Source organism: Anopheles maculipalpis, chromosome 3RL (assembly GCF_943734695.1).
Source record: "Anopheles maculipalpis chromosome 3RL, idAnoMacuDA_375_x, whole genome shotgun sequence".
Classification (NCBI taxonomy): domain Eukaryota; kingdom Metazoa; phylum Arthropoda; class Insecta; order Diptera; family Culicidae; genus Anopheles; species Anopheles maculipalpis.
Window position 1 is genome coordinate 85,306,725 of NC_064872.1, and position 20,837 is coordinate 85,327,561.

A 20,837-nucleotide genomic window follows, 5' to 3' on the forward strand; every position below is an offset into this window, starting at 1 on the left:
AGCCAATGCAAACCGATTTTCCGCTCGAACAATCGTTCTCACCCTCACCGCTCACTGTCAGTTCGTTACCAACACATAGACGCATAGGTGTGTTTTCCTTGAAACACGCACACATACACAAAGTGGTAATTTTCTCACCCTTCTCAATCGCACACACATGCAACAGTGGCTAAGAAATGTGTTTCCTCAGGAGGGGAAAAATATTGAACGTGTGTTTGTGAGACAGCAGACAAGAGCACTAACATTCGTGCACTTGCGGGAGTAGCAAAAGAATGGTGAGAAAAATGTAACAAAAAAGCGCACACACTTTTCCTTGGCAAACTTTTCTTACCACAAAGCGTTGCTAGAGTGCGTTTGTGTGTGCTTCACCAACACCAGCAATAAACAAACAGTGGAGTGAGGTTGTGAGAGAGAAAGAGAGAGAAAAAGCTACGAAGGAAAACTGTTCCACATCAAGGTGTATGCGTGAACAAAGTGTGCTTGTGTAAGTATTCACTACCACAACCCCCGCAAGTGTGTGTGCTCGTTATCGGAAAATCTTAGGGAAAACTCCGACTCCGATGACTCGGAGCGACAAAATACGCGCGGGAAAACAGCGAAACAGGGGCGACGGGCTGAACCTAACGAGCATACGGATTTCCATTGGTGTTAGCGTCTCTCGAGGCGGTTCCTTCGAACGGTTTCCGGACAAACGGACGATGGAGAGAAGAAAATTGCGTTCAGGGTTCAAATGGTTCAACGGTTTTTTCCGGCCGTATGGGGAAATGGCAAAGGGGAATGGAAATGGGCAGCGGGTACGAGAAAATTGCCATTTTCGGGATAACGAATGGATTCTATGGATTTTCTTGGATCTACTCAGGCTGAACGGTGGCCGTATTGGAAAGTTTTACGTTGTACCTTGCGTGCGTGTGTGTTTCTGTGTCTGCTCAGGATCTGGAATGGAAATTGAAGAAACATTATCCTTGGAGGGTTGCTTGTTCTGTTTTTTTACTTCTTCGTAATGTTAATATCGATTCAAAATGACATAAACGGTGGAATAAGGTTTTGGTAATAAGGTATAAGAAGAACAAATTTATTTAAGATGATTATTTGGAAAAAGTGCATGTCAAAACAGCATTGTAATTATCATGAAATAAATGGTAAAATTACGAAAATAATCTATGGAGTAACCGGTGAAATTCACCATGATGTTTTGTACAAGACACACTTAAATCTCTACATAAAGTACTGACTTAAAACTCAATTTAATAATAGCACACTAGATAATCAATCCTGTCTACATTTTAAGGATATTTCAGACGATTATAAAGTTCTTTGAAAATTCCTCACGAACTGTGAAGGTGTGTCAAATACGTCAGGTTTGATTGTGATGATTTTTAATGTTTTGTTCGACATTTTTTTATATTTTCCAACAATATTTTGATTTTGATTCTCTTACAGTTGGAATTTTGCTTTAAATTCTAGGCAACGTTATTTAGAAAATTAATATTTTCAAACAACAAACATATTTTCATTTTCTTCAAACGATTATGTCCCTTCAGGAAAGTTTTACGCCAGTAAAATATATTTCTGGAGGTGACTGTATGACTTGAGTGTTGCCACTTCAACGTATCTTTTCGAATTATATTATTTATTTTCCTTTCATTTGACTACAACCACGTCTATGTATCCTTCAAAGTGTCTTTTACTCTATTTCTTTCAAAGCTCAATATAATGTTGTTCATCCTCCAAAACGGTCCACATTAAACATTTCCCATCACTACACGGAAAATCAATATTCAATAAAGCAAGCCCTTTTCGCATTTTTAAAGCACAACAATACCATGTCTCGACTTTCATTAAACCCATCCGTAGCGTAGCGATCGTTTAATGTGATTTTGCTCATTTTCCCTCTTGGTGGTGTCCTTGAAAGAAGTGTCCCTTTTGCCAGCGCCAGACTAGAGAAAGAAAACGGGAATTGTTTAAGTTTAAGCTGTGATGATGCGAGAAAAAAAAAAGTTACCCAACGGGCGGACAAAGTGCGATAATGGAAAAAGACGTCAAGTACAAATGAATGTTCCATGCAGCGAAAAAAGACGTAGAGCAAAAAGAACGTAACAAGAGAAAGAAAAACAACCCGGGTCCTGAACGTAAAATCAAAAGTGAAAGTGGAAAATGAGTCAACCGACAATGTCCTTCATCTCTGGCACGGGCAGTCCAAGTGAAAGCGATAGTGGGGATACCGTCTTGCCGATATCGTCCTAGGTCAAGAAATTAATTGCTTTTTGTAGAGCGCATCATTAGCAGGGCGATGCTCTGTGCGAGGTCAGAAGCAGCAGCAGCAGCAGCAGCAGCTTCCGAGCAGCTGTTAAAAGGTCAGCTTGCTAGCCGACTCGTCACTGCCGGAAGCAGTCGTTTTTCTTCGATGGGACAAAGTACTTAAAAGAATTCTTCTACTTCACTTTCTGGCGTCTGATGGTGGTGGCCACAGCGTTTGACTCCTTTTGCTGGGCAAATGTACCCGTCAGCACATTCTTCCGACCCGGAACGTCTGAGACTGACGGGACGCAACGAACTGACTGACCGGACAGTACTAATAAAAATAACCCCCAAGACATGGCAGGTTGCGGGGGGCAGCAGCAACACAAACACAAAACCAACTTGCACTACGAGAAGATGAAAAACAAGCACGGAACGGAGAGGACAAATATGGTGGAGAGAAACTGCTTGGAAATTGTTTTAATTTGTTTGCTTTACATAAAAGTCAAGTGACGCCCGTTCCGCTTCGAGCTGCCGAGGACTTCACAGAGCCCAAAGCATAAGGAACAACCGGGATGCGAACGAAATGAAAATTGAAACTTCACCCATCCAAGCCGTTTACCGTACGGCGACGCCTTGTGGCCATCGTGACCCAACCGATGGTGGAAAGCTAATGGAGAAAAGTGAGCGAAAATTAAATTAGGGCATCCTTCTTCGGTTCGGTGAGAGAATCCTTAGCTTCTGGGTGCTTCTTCTGGTGCTGTCTGTACGCAACCGTCGGTGACGTTAACTAACTAGGTTAAATAAATAACTAACTGCCAGCGGTTTTCGGCAGTAGCCACGCTGGTGATGGCCACGTGGATTTCGGTTTCGTTCCGGTCATCGCATGGATTAGATCATGTCGTCTTTAACACAATCATTTCACGGCAACTACGACCTTTCGTGGCTGTTATGTTAATCGGAGTAAAAACTGTGACCTTTTTGAGGAAATGAGCTGAGAATTTGCACCTTAAATAAATATCAATAAAAGTAAACATTTCAATCATTATTCCATCCCATTTTAATAGTACTAATAACCAAATTTATCTGCAAGGATCGGGTTGGGGTGTTCTGTTCAAAGATGCTAGGCTTCAAGACGCATCCAACATCGGACCAACATTGAGCGAGTTATCGCCAATTTTCCACGGGAATGTTGTTATTTTCCTCAATAACTGGGTGGGGGATGGAGGTATCGGGTTGAGGTGTTCAGCAAAAAGTTGCGCGGCCTCAAGACCCATCCAACAGTATGCCAGACACCAGGTTCGGGCCAACACTGACCAAGTTATCGCCGATTTTCCACGGGAATGTTGTTATTTTCATCAATAACTGGGTGGGGGATGATGGGATCGGATTGGGATGCTCTGCTTAAAGATGCGCGGCTTCAAGACGCATCCAACGGTATGCCGGACGCCAGAATCAGACCAAAACTGAGCGAGTTATTACCGATTTTCCAGTGTTTTCCCCAATAACTTGGCGAGGGGTGGAGGGATCGGGTTGAAGTGTTCAGCAAAAAGTTGCGCGGCTTCAAGACCCATCCGACAGTATGCCAGACATCAGTTTCGGACCAAGACTGACCGATTTATCGCCCATTTTCCATGGGAATGCTGCTGGCGGAATTTCCCGGAAGTTCCCTCTTAGTTCCCGTTTGTATTTAAAAAATAAAAACACGTTGTTGAGGTCATTTTCAGGTTAATTTTAAGAAAGAAACAAAAATGGGAATGAATAACATAAAATTGCAAAATTTCTCTTAAATTGAGTGGAAAAATATTTGTCATGAGGATAAAAAGAAAATAATTTTCTGACCACTTTTAAAATTTTCATTTGCTACCTCTTCGCCTGGTATGCTCTCCTGTTACTCCTCGTCAAATTTTGCCGCATCGAAATCCACTAAAATCTGGCACAAAAATCCGAGCCGGAGCGATTGGTAGTAACAGGAGAACATGCTTTCAAGCAGGTAGCTCGGGCCGGCCAAAAAATTCCAAATCCATCCCCCACCCAGTTATTGAGGAAAATAACAACATTCCCGTGGAAAATCGGCGATAACTTGGTCAGTGTTGGTCCGAACCTGGTGTCTGGCATACTGTTGGATGCGTCTTGGGGTCGTGCATCTTTTGCATCTCACCCCGATCCCTCAACTTTCCGCCCAGCTAGTATGGAAAAGCTTCGAAAAAAGGTTTGCTAAAATCTGAATCTTACCGAACTTAGATTCAGTGTGATAGAGGGCCTCAATTTCCACTACGCTTAGTGTCCCAGAAAGACTAAATCCACCACTGTGCATAAAAGCCGTACAAATATATAAAGCTCTCATCAAGATATCAAAATGCGTTTGTTGAAATAGACTTTATAGTAGATGTTTTAACCAAAAGTCTAGTAAACGAATATTGCAATCACTAGAAGCAAAAGCCCGCAAATGAAGATTTATTTCATTAGACTTTTTTAACTAAATTGGAATGAAAATTCACACTTACATTCTTTTTAAGCCCCGTCCAAAGTAAAATAAATAAAATCACAATCTGCCTCAACAGTCACGGGAAAGGCAAACTAAATTTGATTACATTTTGCTGTCTCGCAACTCGATCACCGAATTTATCACATCCGAACTGGTTCCGATGAAGAGTCATTCAATCAGTTGATAAACTTAGGTCCCACCATTACTTCGCTTTTCTCTCTCAGCGAGCCTTTTCCTCAGTTTCGGTAAGAAAATATACAGCTAAATCCCATAAACACAAACCTGACTTCCGTGCGCCGTGCCGTGGCGGTGTGGAAGGTTTGTTTCAAATGCGTACTAACGAACCTGGCCCACTGTTCACCAGGCGTCCTCGTCACGTCTACGGGGACATCCGGAAAGTTCCGTCCCCCCCTCTTTCCAAAAAATACTTCGTCACTCGAAAAGGAAAGCCTCCGTTTTTTTGTGGGGGAAAAGCAAAAGAAACACCTGAAATCAGCTAAAACCGACGAATCACGTCCAAATTCCCGCTTCTTATAAATTATGATGACATCGTACAAATTTTGCTTTTTAGTTCATGGTGTAGTCCTTCGTGTTTTTTTTCTTATCGTCCTCTTTTCGTCACACTTTTTTGCACACTTTCGACACGGAGAGCAGTCGGACACGTTTCCTGTGGTTCCCTGGTGTAGCTTCCAAACACGGTGCACACGGTTGAAGCGAGATGATTGGATGCCCTCTTCTCCGTGTGCTCCAGGTGTAGCAGCACCAGGCACTCTGACGATATGACAAATGAAGCAAAAGGTTTTGCTTGTCACACACACACACACAGAACACAGAAGAATGGTACCATCCTTCATGGCCGAATCCAACCTTGGCGAAGAAATTGGATTGGATCGGATTGAATCTGGGGAGAATATTTCCTGTCAGTGGCAGGCGCTAGGAAAAATTGGAAGAAGATTTTTACCCATTTTTTATCCACATTTTTTTTGTGTTTCAAATCCACCCCCAACCTTCAACGCCACCCCCCTCTGGAAACTATCCGGTCGGGTGGATGTCGTATCCCGAGCCTGGATTGCGACGAGTGTCGTATCCTGATGTCATTACCGGTGCCACTGTTGCCGACATTCATGACCGAAGCCCATACCTAACCGTCTAGTGTCATGGTGCAAAAGGTAGTTTTCCGCGATTCGTTCCATTTTCTGCACCCTCGCGCTGGCCCGCACACCAACCAAAGGGTACCTACGGACGCCATGCGCAAAACTTTCGCCGCAGAAAGCCTTATTTAAATTGAAATCCAGTGAGAAAAATATGAACTTCCAGTGGTCTAACCCCCGTTTTTGTGGATGAAAAAGTTTGGGGGGTGAAGGGGGGAGGGTTATGTGGGGAAGGAGTGAGGCATTAGGGGTATCGAAAAAAAAAGAAGAAACAAGGCAGCGCGAATGAAGCAAAAGTGGGAGGAAAATTCAACCACTCACGTTGAAGCCTTCCGGTACGTTCCGTGGGGGAGTTTTCACCGGTGGCGCTTGGTTTCTGCCCAGTTTCGGGTCACATTCGCGTGTTTTGCACGTTCCCCTCTCTTGGTACCACTCGTCTTAGAGCCTAGAAGGTGAATAAGTTTTCCATCCATTGGAAAACGGTGCCGAACTTACTCCAGCGGGAAACGAGACGATTCCTAGCCTGGCGCTGGGGGATTTGGGATCTGGGGAGGTTTGTGCGAGGTGGTGAATTATTGTTGATAATGATGGCGATATTGTACAGAAGTTGCCAGTTCTTTCCCTGGGCTGGGTAGGATGGAACGCGAGGCAAACGCTGTACTGCGTCGAGGCCTATCGACAGTCTGATCCTTTACTTGCTGGAGCCGGGTTTTTCATCGTTTAGGGACAGGTTTTTTTTTGTTTTGCTGTGTGTGTATATGTTGACTAGGGAAATTATTTCCGTACTCGTTTTCTTTTCCTTTTTTTTCCTCTTTTTTATGGAACATGGAACTTTCAGCAAGTAAGTTTCGGTTCGTAATAGTGCAGGTTTGGAACGAAACGTAAGTAACAGTCGGCAGTTTTGCTTTGTTTTGTTTCCCTTCTTCAGGAATGTCGAATTGATTACGCTGCGTTGAGTTTATTTCGAATATTTTATACTGTTACCTTTACTCTTGTTTGGTGGAGTAGCCGTCGTGTGTTTTGTGGGAGTGTGCTGTTTCGAAGCAGTACGAAGTGGAAACACAAAAGTTGTAGTTTATTATTTTCAGCTTCATTGTGTAGTTTTGGTCGAGGAGTTGAGGATCATTACGATGTATTTCGAGGAAGTTCCCAAGCATTGCTCTACGAAAGTTAATGATTTTCATCTTAATGTTCAAAGCAAGAGCCAAACGATTATCAAATAAATGTATTCAACAGTAAATAACGAAGTCTAAAAGATTTTTAAGGAAATTTCAGTTAACTTTTGCTCTCGGTTTTCGTATTTTCGTGGTCTTTTTCTCCTCAGAAAGGTATATTTTTACATTTATGTTTCAATTGATTGTAATTTATTGTTGTAATAATAACTTCACTAACATTTATATTAATTTTATTAACTTTATTAATTAATTAATTGATCTACAACCGCAAAAGCTGCTTCAGAGATCTAGGAGTGCTCCTTGAGGATAAGTTGAGCTTCCATGACCAGCTACAGCACATCCTCGCTAAGAGCAATCAGTTAGTTATCATATTTTGAAGAAGCTAGCGCGCGTTCTATCGATCCGATTGCCGTTAAGATGCGGCTCCTCAATTCGATCTGTGGTCGAATACGCATCCGTGATGTGGTGCCCCATATCGGCACGCTCGTTGGCACGCTTAGAATCCATCCAGTGCCAAATTTACACGATTTGCGCTGCGTTCCTGGATTGTCCTAGTGTCCAAGTCTACTTGATCGACTCGCCGGCGCTGATCTCAGTAATCTACATTAACGCCACGACTCGATCGCTCCGTGCTAGATCACTTCATGACGTAGGGGAACGTCGTTTTGGCGCCACTGATCCGTTCCTCGTCATCTGCCATGAATTCAACGCCATGTGTGTGATCGTTTTGAACCGGACCTTTCGCGCCCTGCGCTCCGTAATTGTATACGTACAGTGTGGCCCATTACTTGTTGAATGTAAATATGTAAGTGTTAACTGTAAATGTAAAACGTTAAAAAAACTCGTTGAATTCAATAAAATAAAATAACAAAATAACAAATATTGAGAGGCTTAATTGTGTTTTCAAAATAAGATCACAAACTACGTCAGAAAAGCTATTCAAACAAACACTTAGAATTTATTAGAATTATTAGAAATTTATGTTACTGATGTTTGAAAAATGTTCTATTGATTAGAAGCTTTCATTTTCAAGTTTATTATGCTAAATATCATTATTATTGATTCTCATTTGTTAGATTCGTTCTCCAAACAGTTTGCTAGAAAAAAAAATTTTGCTACTTTGTTACCTTTTTTATGCTTTTGCCCTAGCATTTTTATGCTATTTTGGGAGATATTCTTACATTTTTGACCTAAAATTAATTTGATAAACTCACGAAGAGACTCGATTCAGATCACTACTGTTTTCTAATAAACAAAACTTCGAACGTTCCTATCGAGTAAGTTGTTATCACATCTCTTTTGTCACATTCACATTGTTTTTTATAATAAAAAGAATAAAAAATACAAAGAAAATTGCAAACCTTGTACAAGTCACCCAACACCTATCATAAAAGCAACATAAAATAAGACAGAAAAACGCCAATATACATTACAGGCACATAAAGACAACAAATGCAAAACATAAAAACTAAATGTGTAAAATCAATTAGCCTCGTAACATTACCAGAGCACTGTACAAACTAACCATAAAAAAGAGAAACAAAGACACACGAAACGATAGGTAATAAAATGTCTTTCGCAAAAGTTTAACAACCTCACACAAAGCAGTAGAACAATCTGCACACAAGATCAACTATGTGCATGTACATTTTGCTAAGCACATGCTATCCTGACACCGAAACATAGGTTTCTTAAGCTTGCAGCGGTAGCAAGTAGAATCACACATCTTAAACCTGCATAAAATGCTGTTTGCGCTTTACCATAAAGTGTCTTGTTTAATGTACGGCGAGAGCAATCATTTCAGTATTTTACGACCCAAATCCACCGAAACCATCCAGGGCCTAGCCAAGGGAATGGGTCTCGAGGGGGTACCGTGCATTCGAGAGTGCGCCATCCTCATCGCATATTCATCACCACGGCCACCGGTAGCCTCACAGCGGTTGTATGCAAGGGAGAGCAAATTCCTGCGTACGAACACTCATAAAATTTGTGCATCTTAAGCGGCCGCGAAATTAAAGAAAGAAGAAAAAAAACACCACCATCAAGAGCATTTCCCGCCGTGTGTCCGATGCGTTTGAAATGATCGACGGGAGCAACCAAAGGTACAAAAAGAGCTTCCTTGGGCTGGTGCATCGCAACAAATATAAAATGCACAGTGGTTTTAGTAATGCAGCCAGCCTCAATTTTACAGCGTGCCATCAACCGAAAAATTGGGATGATTTTTTTTGCTGTTGCGAGTCGGCTTTTTCGTATCCCGCAATGGTTGGCAACCTCGCACAATATCCACACCGCTGACAGGTGACATACTTCTTGTCTTCATTAGTAAACATTTATCACTCGAGCGCAGCACGAGTTGCGTTGCTTCCGGCAAACCCGAGCATATGGGTCCACTGTCAAGAATTAAAAAACCTGCCAGCCGTTCTGACGGCACATGGTTACGTTTCTTCTTCTACACTTCTTCGGGCGAACCTGAGGCAAGAGCAAGATGTGCCAACAGATCAATGTATCTTGCCAAACAAAAACCTGCAAGAAATGGTTCGCTACGCACGGGATTGATGGAAAGCGAGTTCCTCTAAAATCCTGCAAGCCCAAGGGCATGAAATTATCACTCCCATCCATCAACGGGATTGAAGTCCGGGTGCATTCTGTCTGGTGGTGCAAATTGTGACGGAGTTTTTGGAGCTCATATTTTAACTCACTTTGGTGGAGTAATAATTCAGCGCGGAATCAGGTAATCGTTTGACTTAACTCGGAACTGACAAGGTCATAAATTTGGCTATAATTAAAAGACAAACATATGAACATGAAAATAATTTCCTTGAAATATATATATAGAAGCACTAAGAGCACCAAAGGATTAATTAAAATAAGAGTAAAAGAAAACAACGATATAACAACTGCTCTACATTCTTTACCCCAATCCTCATCTTTAGCTCATTTTCTCAAAGACCCACAACATGTCCCACAAATTTCCTATCTTCACATCATTAAAGGAAACACACTTCATGCATCTGGCATCGGGAAACCTCTGAAGCAATGTGTCCCAGTAGCCTCTGTAGCCCACGGGCAAACGCAAGCCCTCAATCAGTATGCCATGTTTCTAACGAATGCCTTATTTCTTTGCACCTCGCCTTAATATGCAGTTTGCCGTACAGCAATTTGTTGCAATTTACATTAAATATCTGTTGCTTTAATGTGGAGCACTGTCTGCCTGTGTTTGGTGCACACTGACGCGACACAGTTGCAATGTGTGATTTCCGTTTGTCTTATCATTATTTCGTTGGAAGTGTGTCTCTTTTCTGCTGTAGAGCTGGCAGTGTTTTTTCGTCTGTTTGCTTCCATTTTTCAACATTAATCGCGAAGGGAGGAGAAAAAAAAAAACACGAACGCACAGCTCAATTAAATTCATCTTCTTTCTTAGCTTTAGCTGCACTCGAAGTAGTTTTCGAACGAGTTATCAGCCCTGTATGGTAATTTAATTACCCTTGACGTACTTCAATTAAGAAGCTCATTTATTTAGACAGCTCATGTTCACCTTTACACACGTCCGCATCGCAGCAAGATCACACCGATCGACGTGTTTGTGGGCTGTGCCGAACGTGATGGAACGATCGATTTTTTTTTTATTAACTCATATACGCACAGGTACACCGGGCATCTTAAGGGCAGTTCTTTTTCTTTTTCGTAACCCACATGCTCAATCCCAAAACCAGCCCATACTTGAGTGGCCTTTCGATACCGTTGCTACGGGATGGTTGGATAATTAATTAACAAATTGCCATCGCCATGCGTCGGCAAGCGCTGGAGAACGGTAGCGAGAGAAAGTGATGTACGAAATTCAATTACCAGCTTCATAATACGCCTTTTGCTGTAATGTTTTATGTATCGCGTAGTTATGCCGGTGCATCTCAAGCTCAAACTCGATCATACCACGCCTCGCGGTAGCCTCCCAGGCAGAGTGGTTTTGTTGCTAGGCAAACGCTCATGGTGAGGCCTGGAAAAAATATCTTTGCTTCGCGCAGTGCAGGTGAGAAGTGCTCGACATTTTTCTTTTAATTCGCTCGACATAGCGGAAGGAATGTATGTTCAACGCCAAATTGCGATGGACGAACGAATTTGCCCGACTGCTTGGTTTTTTTTTCATTTCTTCGAGGCACACTTGGAATATGATCGTGGAAAATAAGGCTAACGGATCGTATGCGATGCAGCTTGAAGCTGTGTGTGGTTAGGTTTTTATGTTTTCAAATGGCATTAAAGTCTGTTGGCAGATATTGGCACTTAGCAAAGACCTTACATGGTGGACTTTTTTAAAGTAAGGCAAGAAAGGCGTTTACTGTAACTTTCTATTTGGCTTTGCGAGATAGTGAAAATGCGAGACATATTTCATTAACTTCACGATAACTTACTTATCATACTCCAAAGATTCTGCTGCGCATTTTCCTATCAAACAAAGCTAAGAGGAGTTCGTCAGTTTTGGACGAAATTTATTTCTCAGAAGGATATTGGTGAGCTCTGGGACTATTAAGGTACTGCACAGTCCCAGATTAATCTGTCGCTTTTGGTGCTTTAAGTGAAAAGCATTCTCATTGTCTCCTTTGAAGGTGTTTTACAGAATTGATTTACTGTTTAAGTATTTGAAATTAATTATGAAGGAACAATTCCACACTGTCAGAAATCATGTAATATTTTATATTTTTTTCTCATTTTGCTTTATTCGTTTTACACTTTAACACTACAACCTCTCTTAGATCTTAGCTTTAAACATGTTATTTCTTGACTCAATTTACTGTTTGCTGGATGAACATGTTTAACAGTGAATATGAGGAGAACAAGAGTTTTTCTTTTAGAAGATTTGGCATAGGGTTCTTTACGAAATATCCTTATCATCTTTAAAGCACATTGCTTGCTAAATAATATTGCTATACCTCTTTTCGCTTCCGAATTTTCCGTCTTCTTAATCGACTTTTAACAAATAATCGACCATCCATTCAAAAACCCATCCGCGCATTCTTAAGGGAACTTTTTCAATTTGGAAAAAAAAGCGCAACTGCAGCATTTTTATTTCACCCGCCCAGGAAGAAGAGAAAACCCAATCAAACTGGAACGGAATCACACCTACAAGAGCTCCACTCCGGCAAGGAAAAAGAGCAGAAAAACCAACTGAACCGAAACAATTTCCCAAAGCGAGTTTCAAAACGAATAAAGCACAAAAACTTTCCCAACCAACCTTTAGCGCATCGGCGTGCGATTTTTACGCCAATCTTCATCCCTTTTACTCAACACTAGCAACGACTACCAGATCCTGACTATCCGCCAGAACACCGTAAGGGATTCCCGGTTGTTCCGTCTTGACAAACTCTGTGCGAAGTTCGTTACGGGTTCGTGCTTTTGCTGGGGAGGAAAAATATGGCCACCGCCCTTTGCCCACTTTCCGCTTGTGATGCTTTTCTCCGCCCGGTATCCATCTTCTTCTGGTTGGAATGAAGCAGGGTTTGAGTAAGCTCAATATTTTTCCCTCACACATCTTCCATTCCCTCTGCTCTTTTTTCTCTGCTGTTATATCTAGCAGATAGGTCTTCTTTTATGGTGAAAAAGCAATTTCATAATGTATGAAAAATAAATCCATTATTGCTATGCATGTATTTTATGTATACCTTGCGTATATATACCCGCGCATCCTTGCCCAAGAACGTACCGGTTTTTTTTTTTTTTTTTTTTTTTTTTTTTTTGGGAGTAAAGCACGGGCAGGTTCGTGGAGTTTTCCACGGATCGGTACCTCCGGGGGAAATGGTACCAAGCGAAGCAACCGAACCTGGTTGTGGTTGTGCTTGCACGGACAAAGACGCTACCGAAACCGGCTGGAGGCGTGAACGCATCTGTCGAAGGCTTTGTGTGCGAAAGATATGCGTGTGCCGGTGCTACGGCCAACGTTAGATTGCGGAACCATTTTTCTCCGCACGTCCCAAAGCGCGGCCAGAAGATTGCTTTTGCTTCTCCACATCCACATCATCCACAGCCAAACAAAACCAAGCGATTCGACGGTGATATCTCTCAGACAGGCAAGACCGAACAGGATAATAACAATGGTGCCTCCCAAGCCTTCATCATATGGAAAAAAGTCCCACTTTCGGGAGCGCTTCCACACCAAGGATGAAAGGTTTCTTCTTACTTCTTAATTTTCTATGGAAGAATTTTTTTTTACGAACCATAATGTTGTCCTCGTTAGCAGGTGTACGTGTGTGTTTATGCCTGTGGGAGAAAGTGCTGTAATGTTTAAACCTTCAAGAAAGCTTCCTGTAAGTATCGAACTAATCAGAATATATTGAATCGTTTTAAAGGATATGAACTGAATAAAAAGATAGGTTAAGAGCTGTGATGTTAAAGTAAGTTTACATCAAACAGCATTAAAGTAGGAAAAGCGACTCTTCAAACGAGTTCACTGCTCTGATTGAGAATGGTGGCAAAGAGCTCATTTTAGCAATTTATAAATACTCCATCTTCTTTGTTTAGATATCGATATTCGATGAAATTGGTTTATCAACTGTATAAATAGCTTATTGATTTAATTCATTCGTGGAAAAGCACTACAATAAATAAAATCAATTATTTAAGTCGATAACGCTAAATACCGCTCATTGTGTTTTATAACGCCAAAGATTTTATTTAACTTTGAAGTTGTTGCAAATTTATCCACATTCAACAATTGTTGTTTGTAGGCTGCTTTTTGCCATCATCGGCCGCAAAGCCGCTAGCAACGTTGCTCATAAGCCACCGTTAAGTTTTCGTTCGTCATTTTTCTTATAACTCCCAAGAAACGCGTTTGTGCAACCACATTCGTAGCAAATAAGCAGAATTTATGTGCATATGAAATTTAATCATAAATTCTTGTTTGTTCCACTCCGATGTTCCTTGACCGGGGGGGAACCACCAGTCTATTGCTTGCACCAGCCTATCGCTGGCAACGTGCTCGTGGCCCCATTCCCGGCCCACAGTCTCATCCGCATAAATCCACCGCATAAGAGATATTTATTATTTGTGCGAAATAATGTGTACTTACATTTACTAAATATATCCTAGCCCGAGCGGTGGCATAAAAACGGTTCACGTGCAGGACCAAAAGCCTCCTTTGCCTCTAGGATAAGCCTCACACTCACACAGCCGTTTCTTATTGTAATGCCTAGGTTTGGCTTTGTTTTATGTGCTGCTGGTGGTTTAGGTGGTTTTATTTCTTCCCTTCAGAATCGCCAGAATATGCTAGAAAAGCTGGTAGCACCGAAAATGGGCTTCGTTCCGTGCTCACTTCAACCATTCAAAGGAAAATTGTTCGTTGTTAGGCAAAGCACAGAACACAAGGGACATCAGCAAAGCGCGGGAGCGCACCATTTGGACTGAGTGGTCGATACCGAAGGTGGCCGGTCCAAACAAAACAAAAAAAAAAAAACACACACACACAAACGATTTTGTGGGAAGAAAAGCTTTTAAGATGATTTAGGAAAGTAATTTCACTGCAATAAGGCATTACCCGGGCCAGGAGTGGGATGATGCGTTCAGGGTTTGAAGGACGTTATGCAACGGGGTGAGGCGGATGAGAGGAGAGACAGTGTAGTGTCCTGCCATAACGAGCCTTCGGGACGCTCGCTACACACGTACAAGGGGGAAATAAACAGCCGCATTCATTCGCCGAATGCTGCAAATCGCTGATGTGGAAACGACGCGAAACGAAATAAAATAAAGTTTCATCTTCGGCGGTACTCGATCAGGATTCTTGGGAAAAGAAAAGCCGAGAATGAGGTTGGGTTGGAGGAACAGGAACAGGCTTTTCCACCCTCTAGGGATACTTCATACAACCCACACACATACACACATGTAAAGAGGCTCTAGTCTCTCTTTTTTCGCCGCGCAGTAGCCAGAAAAGTGTGCTCAGGCTCGGTTTGGCAATCTTGTTGCGCCGGACAACGGATTTTCTTTCCGTTTTTCACCGCCGCTGTCGAGAGTTTTCGTACCATTTTCTTTCCCCCTAAGCAAGAAGATTGGGGAAAGAAATTCAGCTGGGATGGTAGAAGATGAAGGCGGCGCGTATTTCGGCGTGCTGTTTGTTTGTGCGTCGGTATTGCAATGAATTTTAAATTTATTCACCAGAATCCCATTAACGATGGCCCCAACAACGACAACGACTGCCAGGGAAAATGATGATGATGAAGATGAAAATATGGCTGACATGGTGACGCATAATTTTCGTGCGCTTTGCCGTTGGCACTACCGGGCGCTCCGTAACACAACGGTTCAACGACGGTTGTTTGTGTTTGTTGCTGATTTGAAAATAATATTGCCAGCAACAAGCCTCATAAGCAACGCGAAACATGTTTTGTTGAGCCGTATTTACAAGGCGGTAAATAATTGTGAAGTTGCTCGCGAAAGCAATGAAAACCCACAAGCTGTTTTGATGTTGGTTGAGCAGAAAGAAAATAAGGTAAAGTTTCTCGTTCCAAATAGAGCAAGCAAAAACTCGACCGTGTTTGCAATGCATACACAGTGGAACATTCGAATGTTGTTCCGTTAAAGCTCAACATCGGTTTTCTGCATGTTGCTCAATATCTATCCACTTCGTGCAACCCACAAACACGACAGGACTTTTAATAATAAATAAACAGGTTGATTATCGCACACATTAAATTCTACTCAAAGGTCCTTCCGAAAGCCACAGCTGATAAATTGTGCACACGAAATCCAATTACCGTCGATGATTAATAGGCATTTTGTTAGCTCCTTCGGTGTTTGTTGTTTTTACTCGCACACTGCCCAAAACCAGTCTTTAGGATAGGATGTTCAGTGGCACAAGATTCCCATCTATCTGCAACCCGTTGAAATCGATTAAACGATACAACCGCTAGCCAGCTAGCCAAATGGTACCGAAACGCCAACGCCAAGGGTGAAGGCATTTCCATGTGTGTCCACCAGCGAAACCACACAAACCACACGCAAACAAACAATTACCGACTAACTGCGATGGACGACGAACCTCCGTGGATGGGAAATTATCGAATTTTCGTTCTAATTTCCCTACCAAAGGCAGCCGCACATTTGGATAATAATGGATTGGTGTAACTACAGCAAGTGTTTATCCACATGGAAACAATAAAATATACACTTGTTGATCAATGAACTTAATGAACAAATAATTAGATGGATGAGTTAGAACGTTCATAGATATTTACAGTCCTTGTCATTAGTGGATTTCATTATTTTCTTGCTACTCAATTACCGAATGTATTCTTCTCTAGTATTGTTTAACGATTCGTTTGAAAATAATTGATTCATTCCTCCCTTTTGCTTAGCTCCAGCAACTTTTCATGTTTAAATATTTCAAATAAACTTGGCCTTTCGGAACCCAAAGTGTGTGCGTCTTACGATATTCGATTTATTTAATCTATCATTCATTCAATGAAAGTAAAAATAAATGCCGAGATCATAAGTATGCCACTTCTTCTAACAGAATAAAATAAAGGAAAAGGATCTACTAGGAACAAATTAATTTCAATTAACAATATACAAATTAGGAAAGATTTGATGAGTTAAAAATAATTCTAGCACCACAAATTTTACAAATTTAATTAAATTTTTCATCAAACAATTGAGCATTATGTACCTTTACCACTTAAATATCCTTATCCTTTACCACCGAGCTAAAGAACGCTTGATCAGCACTAATGAATAAAAAACCACACGCAAATTCTTCCCAACAATTGAACCTCCGCTCAATCCTGCATCCTTGAGGCAGGTCACAAACAGCAAAAAACTGGAGCAAAAACGCAACACACCCAGTCCAAGGTCTTTTAATTATACAATCTTTAAAAAAAAACTTTTTTCCCTCCCGCTCCTCCATCGGACCGAGTCCGCAGATTCTCAATCACCGTCCACAGCTGACCTTAATATTGTGTCTGCAGCATTATGGACAAGCAGGCCCAAGAACCCAAACAAAAAAAAAATGAAACAAAGTAAACCAAACTCATCTGACTCCCTTTTTTTTTTTACTGGCCTTCGCCTGCCTGCGACCGCTCTGAACTGTCTGGCGTGAAAATTATAAAAGCAAAACAAAAAAAAAGTATGTAAATGAGTCAACTTCCGCGTTTACTTACCCACCGACCGACGGAGGGGAGCGGCGAGTTTTCCAACCGCCAGACCAGACGACTTTAGACGGTGGCGTCGCAGTGCTTTTCACCAAGCTGCCAGCGGTTCCACCCACCGTGCCCGCAGGCAGGCTGGTCCACTGATTAGCGCTCAGCTGTTTTAATTTCCATTTAAAATTAACGTTACAAAATTTGGCCTTCACATAAAACAACCAGGCGGAAAAGCGACACCGATGGGTGGTGGTGCTGGAGGGTGGAAAGCGGTTTGCTTATTAGTGCTAGTGCCTGAATGAGAAGTCCCATGTACGCTTGATTTAATAACGTCTTCCCGTGAATGGGGGTGGTGTTTTTCCACGCAATATTGACACAAACACTAAGAAAGTCAGCTCGATTGGCACAACTACAAGCAAGCAAGCCAGCACGGGCGGGTGGAGAAACTTTTCTTACCAACAAGCGAAGCGAAGAGTAGCTGGGCGGTGTGTTTCTTACCATCTTCCGACGATGGTGTTGGTGAATGAAGTTCCGCGGAAGTTCCTACGTAACTTATCTGCTGCTGCGCAAAATAGTATGCGCACAGAAACCACCACAGGCAAAGCCCAGCAGGAAGAAAATGGAAAATTTTCATCGTAAAATCCGTTGGGGGAGATGGACGGGCATGCTAGGGAAGTTGGAAGGCACGCGGGATGGAATTAATTAAGTTGTACGGTATGGAAATCGGAACAGCAATGGAGGAGTTTTTTTTCCCTAATGAACATCTTCCAGCACGGATGGCTCTGCTGGCCGGAGAAGCAAGCAGTTGTGTGATGAGAAATTTTCCTTCCATTCGAAAGACGACACCCAACCGCTGATCGCACCCCGCGCCTCCCGATGGGACAAGTCCTCCACCATCCGACTCATTCACAGCAAATGAGAGTGAAATTGTTTCTCATGCACTCCTGCTTTTAATTCGTAGTATTTAAAAGAGAAAGTTTTCCCCGGTTGGAAATTTGCAGTAGACAAGGAGCCGGGCAGAAGCGAAACAGGAGCGACTCGGCAGTACAGCCAGTCGGTAAGATGCTTCGATAGAAACAAGGTCAATGTTAAAATTTAAATTAGCTTCCCTTTACACGCAGCGCAAGGACTGGGACTGGGTGAGTGAAAAGTTTCTGCCGCGCTTGTCCTTTTGGTCCTTCCTGGTCCGTCCACTGTTCCGGCCAGCCTCATCCGGGAGCGGCGAATCGCATGAAAGTAGGTTAATAAGGTGTGAGATTAAGGAAAAGTTTTTGGGCGTCAGAACAAAACGTCCGATGGTAAAGGCGTTTGTTTCGGGCGAGTTTTAAAATGGCTTTAGCCGGGGTTTAGCTTAGTGGTGAAATTAAAGAGGATGTTCCAGTTTGCTTGAGAGTGGGTTTTGTTCGATTTAGTGGAGGTCTTAGTTTTCACTTCTAATGATTAATTATTTCACTTTGACATCGTAAAGGAATCACATTTTTTTACTGTGGTTATATGAAGATAATAAAATGAAAGGATTTTTAGAACATTGCTGGACCTATGACGTCTAAAAAGTCTTCAAGCAATATTATTTTTATTCATTATTATTACAACCAGCTGATCATATTTACGAAGAAGGGAGCATAAAGTTTGATTATCGAAAATTTCTATATCTTTTCAAAACGTGTCCTTATAATTCGCTTCCTTTATTTGGCACTCTCAAAACCACACTTTCAAAGGAATTCAACAACAATTCCTGCACTCTTCATTGAACTGCACACAAGAAGAATAAAAAAAGTGAAGCACATTGTCATAATCCCGTTCGCAACGAACCAGAAAACATCTTTCTCGCACTCAAATGCCGTTCCTTGCGAGATCCCTTCCGATAAGAAAAGCATCCTTCATCATCAGCTGCTGTCGTTTTGGTAGATTTCTCAGTAATGCTGCGCTGCTGCAGTTTTGCTAATTTGCATACTGCTTATGCAAATCTAACCATACGGCTGCACGATCTTAGCTCTCGTGACGCTTTTTCCTTCCTTTTTTTTTTTGTTACCAAACACCTCTTTTTTTCTTTCACATCCTTTCGGACGTCTTGAATTGATTGAACATTCCCTTACTGTTTGGATTCTTCTCGGCATGGGAACGGGACGGAGATTTAGAAGGGTCAAAAGACGGAACTAAATTACGCTTCCGCGATCGGTTGGAAAAATGTTACAGCATCTTCCGCACGGCAGGCAAGCACAACGACCCCATGGTTTTGTTGGTGCTGGGGTAAGCTTTTAGATTTTGGACTTGTTTTTCTTTTGCTACAGAAGAATTTGCATACGAAGGATGGCATTATTTATTGGTGGACTGCTGGATCATCTCACCTTTTTTTTTTGTTTAGTACTTTTCCCTTTCGATGCGATCATCCGATTGCTTGCTTCCGTTTTTTCCGTAATCTCAGGAAGAAGATGTGATGGTTCTTGGAAGATAAGAATTTTATCTGTCGTGGGTATTGTTGAGATTTCCTGCGAACCTCTTTGAGCCGTAATTTTGATTTCTTTTCATTCCGATCGTTTCCAACAGAGAGGACCGTTCTAATCATACTTTAACCGTACCGTTTCAACTTTCTTTCCAATGATCAGTCAACAAAATTGCATCGGAAGTCTCAAATTTGAATATCAAACATCCGTCATCCGTCGTCGGCAGGAAGTGCGCTCCAATCAAACACCGGAAACGTTGATCAATCCATGACTTCCTTTATTTCGCGGAACTGTTACTTTTGGCCAGTTTTAGTTCCGCTTTCAATTGGCGCTTGATGATGAAGCATATTGTTCTTGCCTGAACTTCTAGGTTTTGTGTTATAGTTTTTTGGTATGTGTGTGTGCGTATTTTTCGCCGCTGATCAAAAAAAGAACACGGAATTTTGATTGCTTAAAGCAGTGGTAAAACTTGATTCATCATCCAGCAGCCAGTTGCTCGGCAGGGCCCTAACGGTTTCCAACAATTTCAACCATATGCTCGTATCAACCGCACCGTCACCGTCTGCTTTATGGGCAGCTCACAAAGGACAAAGCGTGAAGAAAAAATCTCAAATATTAGTATGCAAATTACAATACGTTCCGGGGTTCCGAGGACACCGAGCGCCGTGGATGTCTACGTGCGTCGTGGCGCATCGGAACTAATGAAATTTTCCCATAGCACACCGCTTACCCGCTAAAGCTCGTCAGGGACAAAAACAGCATCCTTTAAGGATGTATCAAATGTGTCCATGAGTGTGTGTGTGAGAGAGAAAGGAAGCGAACCAACACCACGTTCTCACGTCATAAACATCGTCTCGTAAATAAACAAAGCCTTCCCGACCATTCCAAACGCTCAGATGCATCCGGGTGCAAAATATCATAAATAGATAAAAAGTCCACACCACACCAGTGGAGAGATGGTACCTTTGGATGGCATGAAGAAATTATGCAAATTTCATCCGTGAAAAACAAACACAACCCCTTTCACTGTATATACCGTGTGTGTCCGTACGTATAGTTAAGCAATAGTTTGCACCTCCGTCGGATTCGAACTTAAAAACTGAACAACCTTGTTTGCATAATTTCCAACCAGCCCAATAATAATGACAATCGATCGAGCAATCGAAGCACAGAGTGGTTCCAATTTTTCGCAAAAACCTTTTCGTGCCTGACTTTTTTACATT

The 20,837-nt window shown here is 42.0% G+C and overlaps 1 protein-coding gene across 1 annotated transcript in view; it reads left to right on the forward strand.

Annotated features, from left to right (window-relative positions):
• Window positions 1-20,837, forward strand: part of LOC126562512 (protein hairy) — a 579,505-nt gene that overhangs the window by 468,881 nt on the left and 89,787 nt on the right. The gene's annotated exons all lie outside the window — the stretch shown is intronic.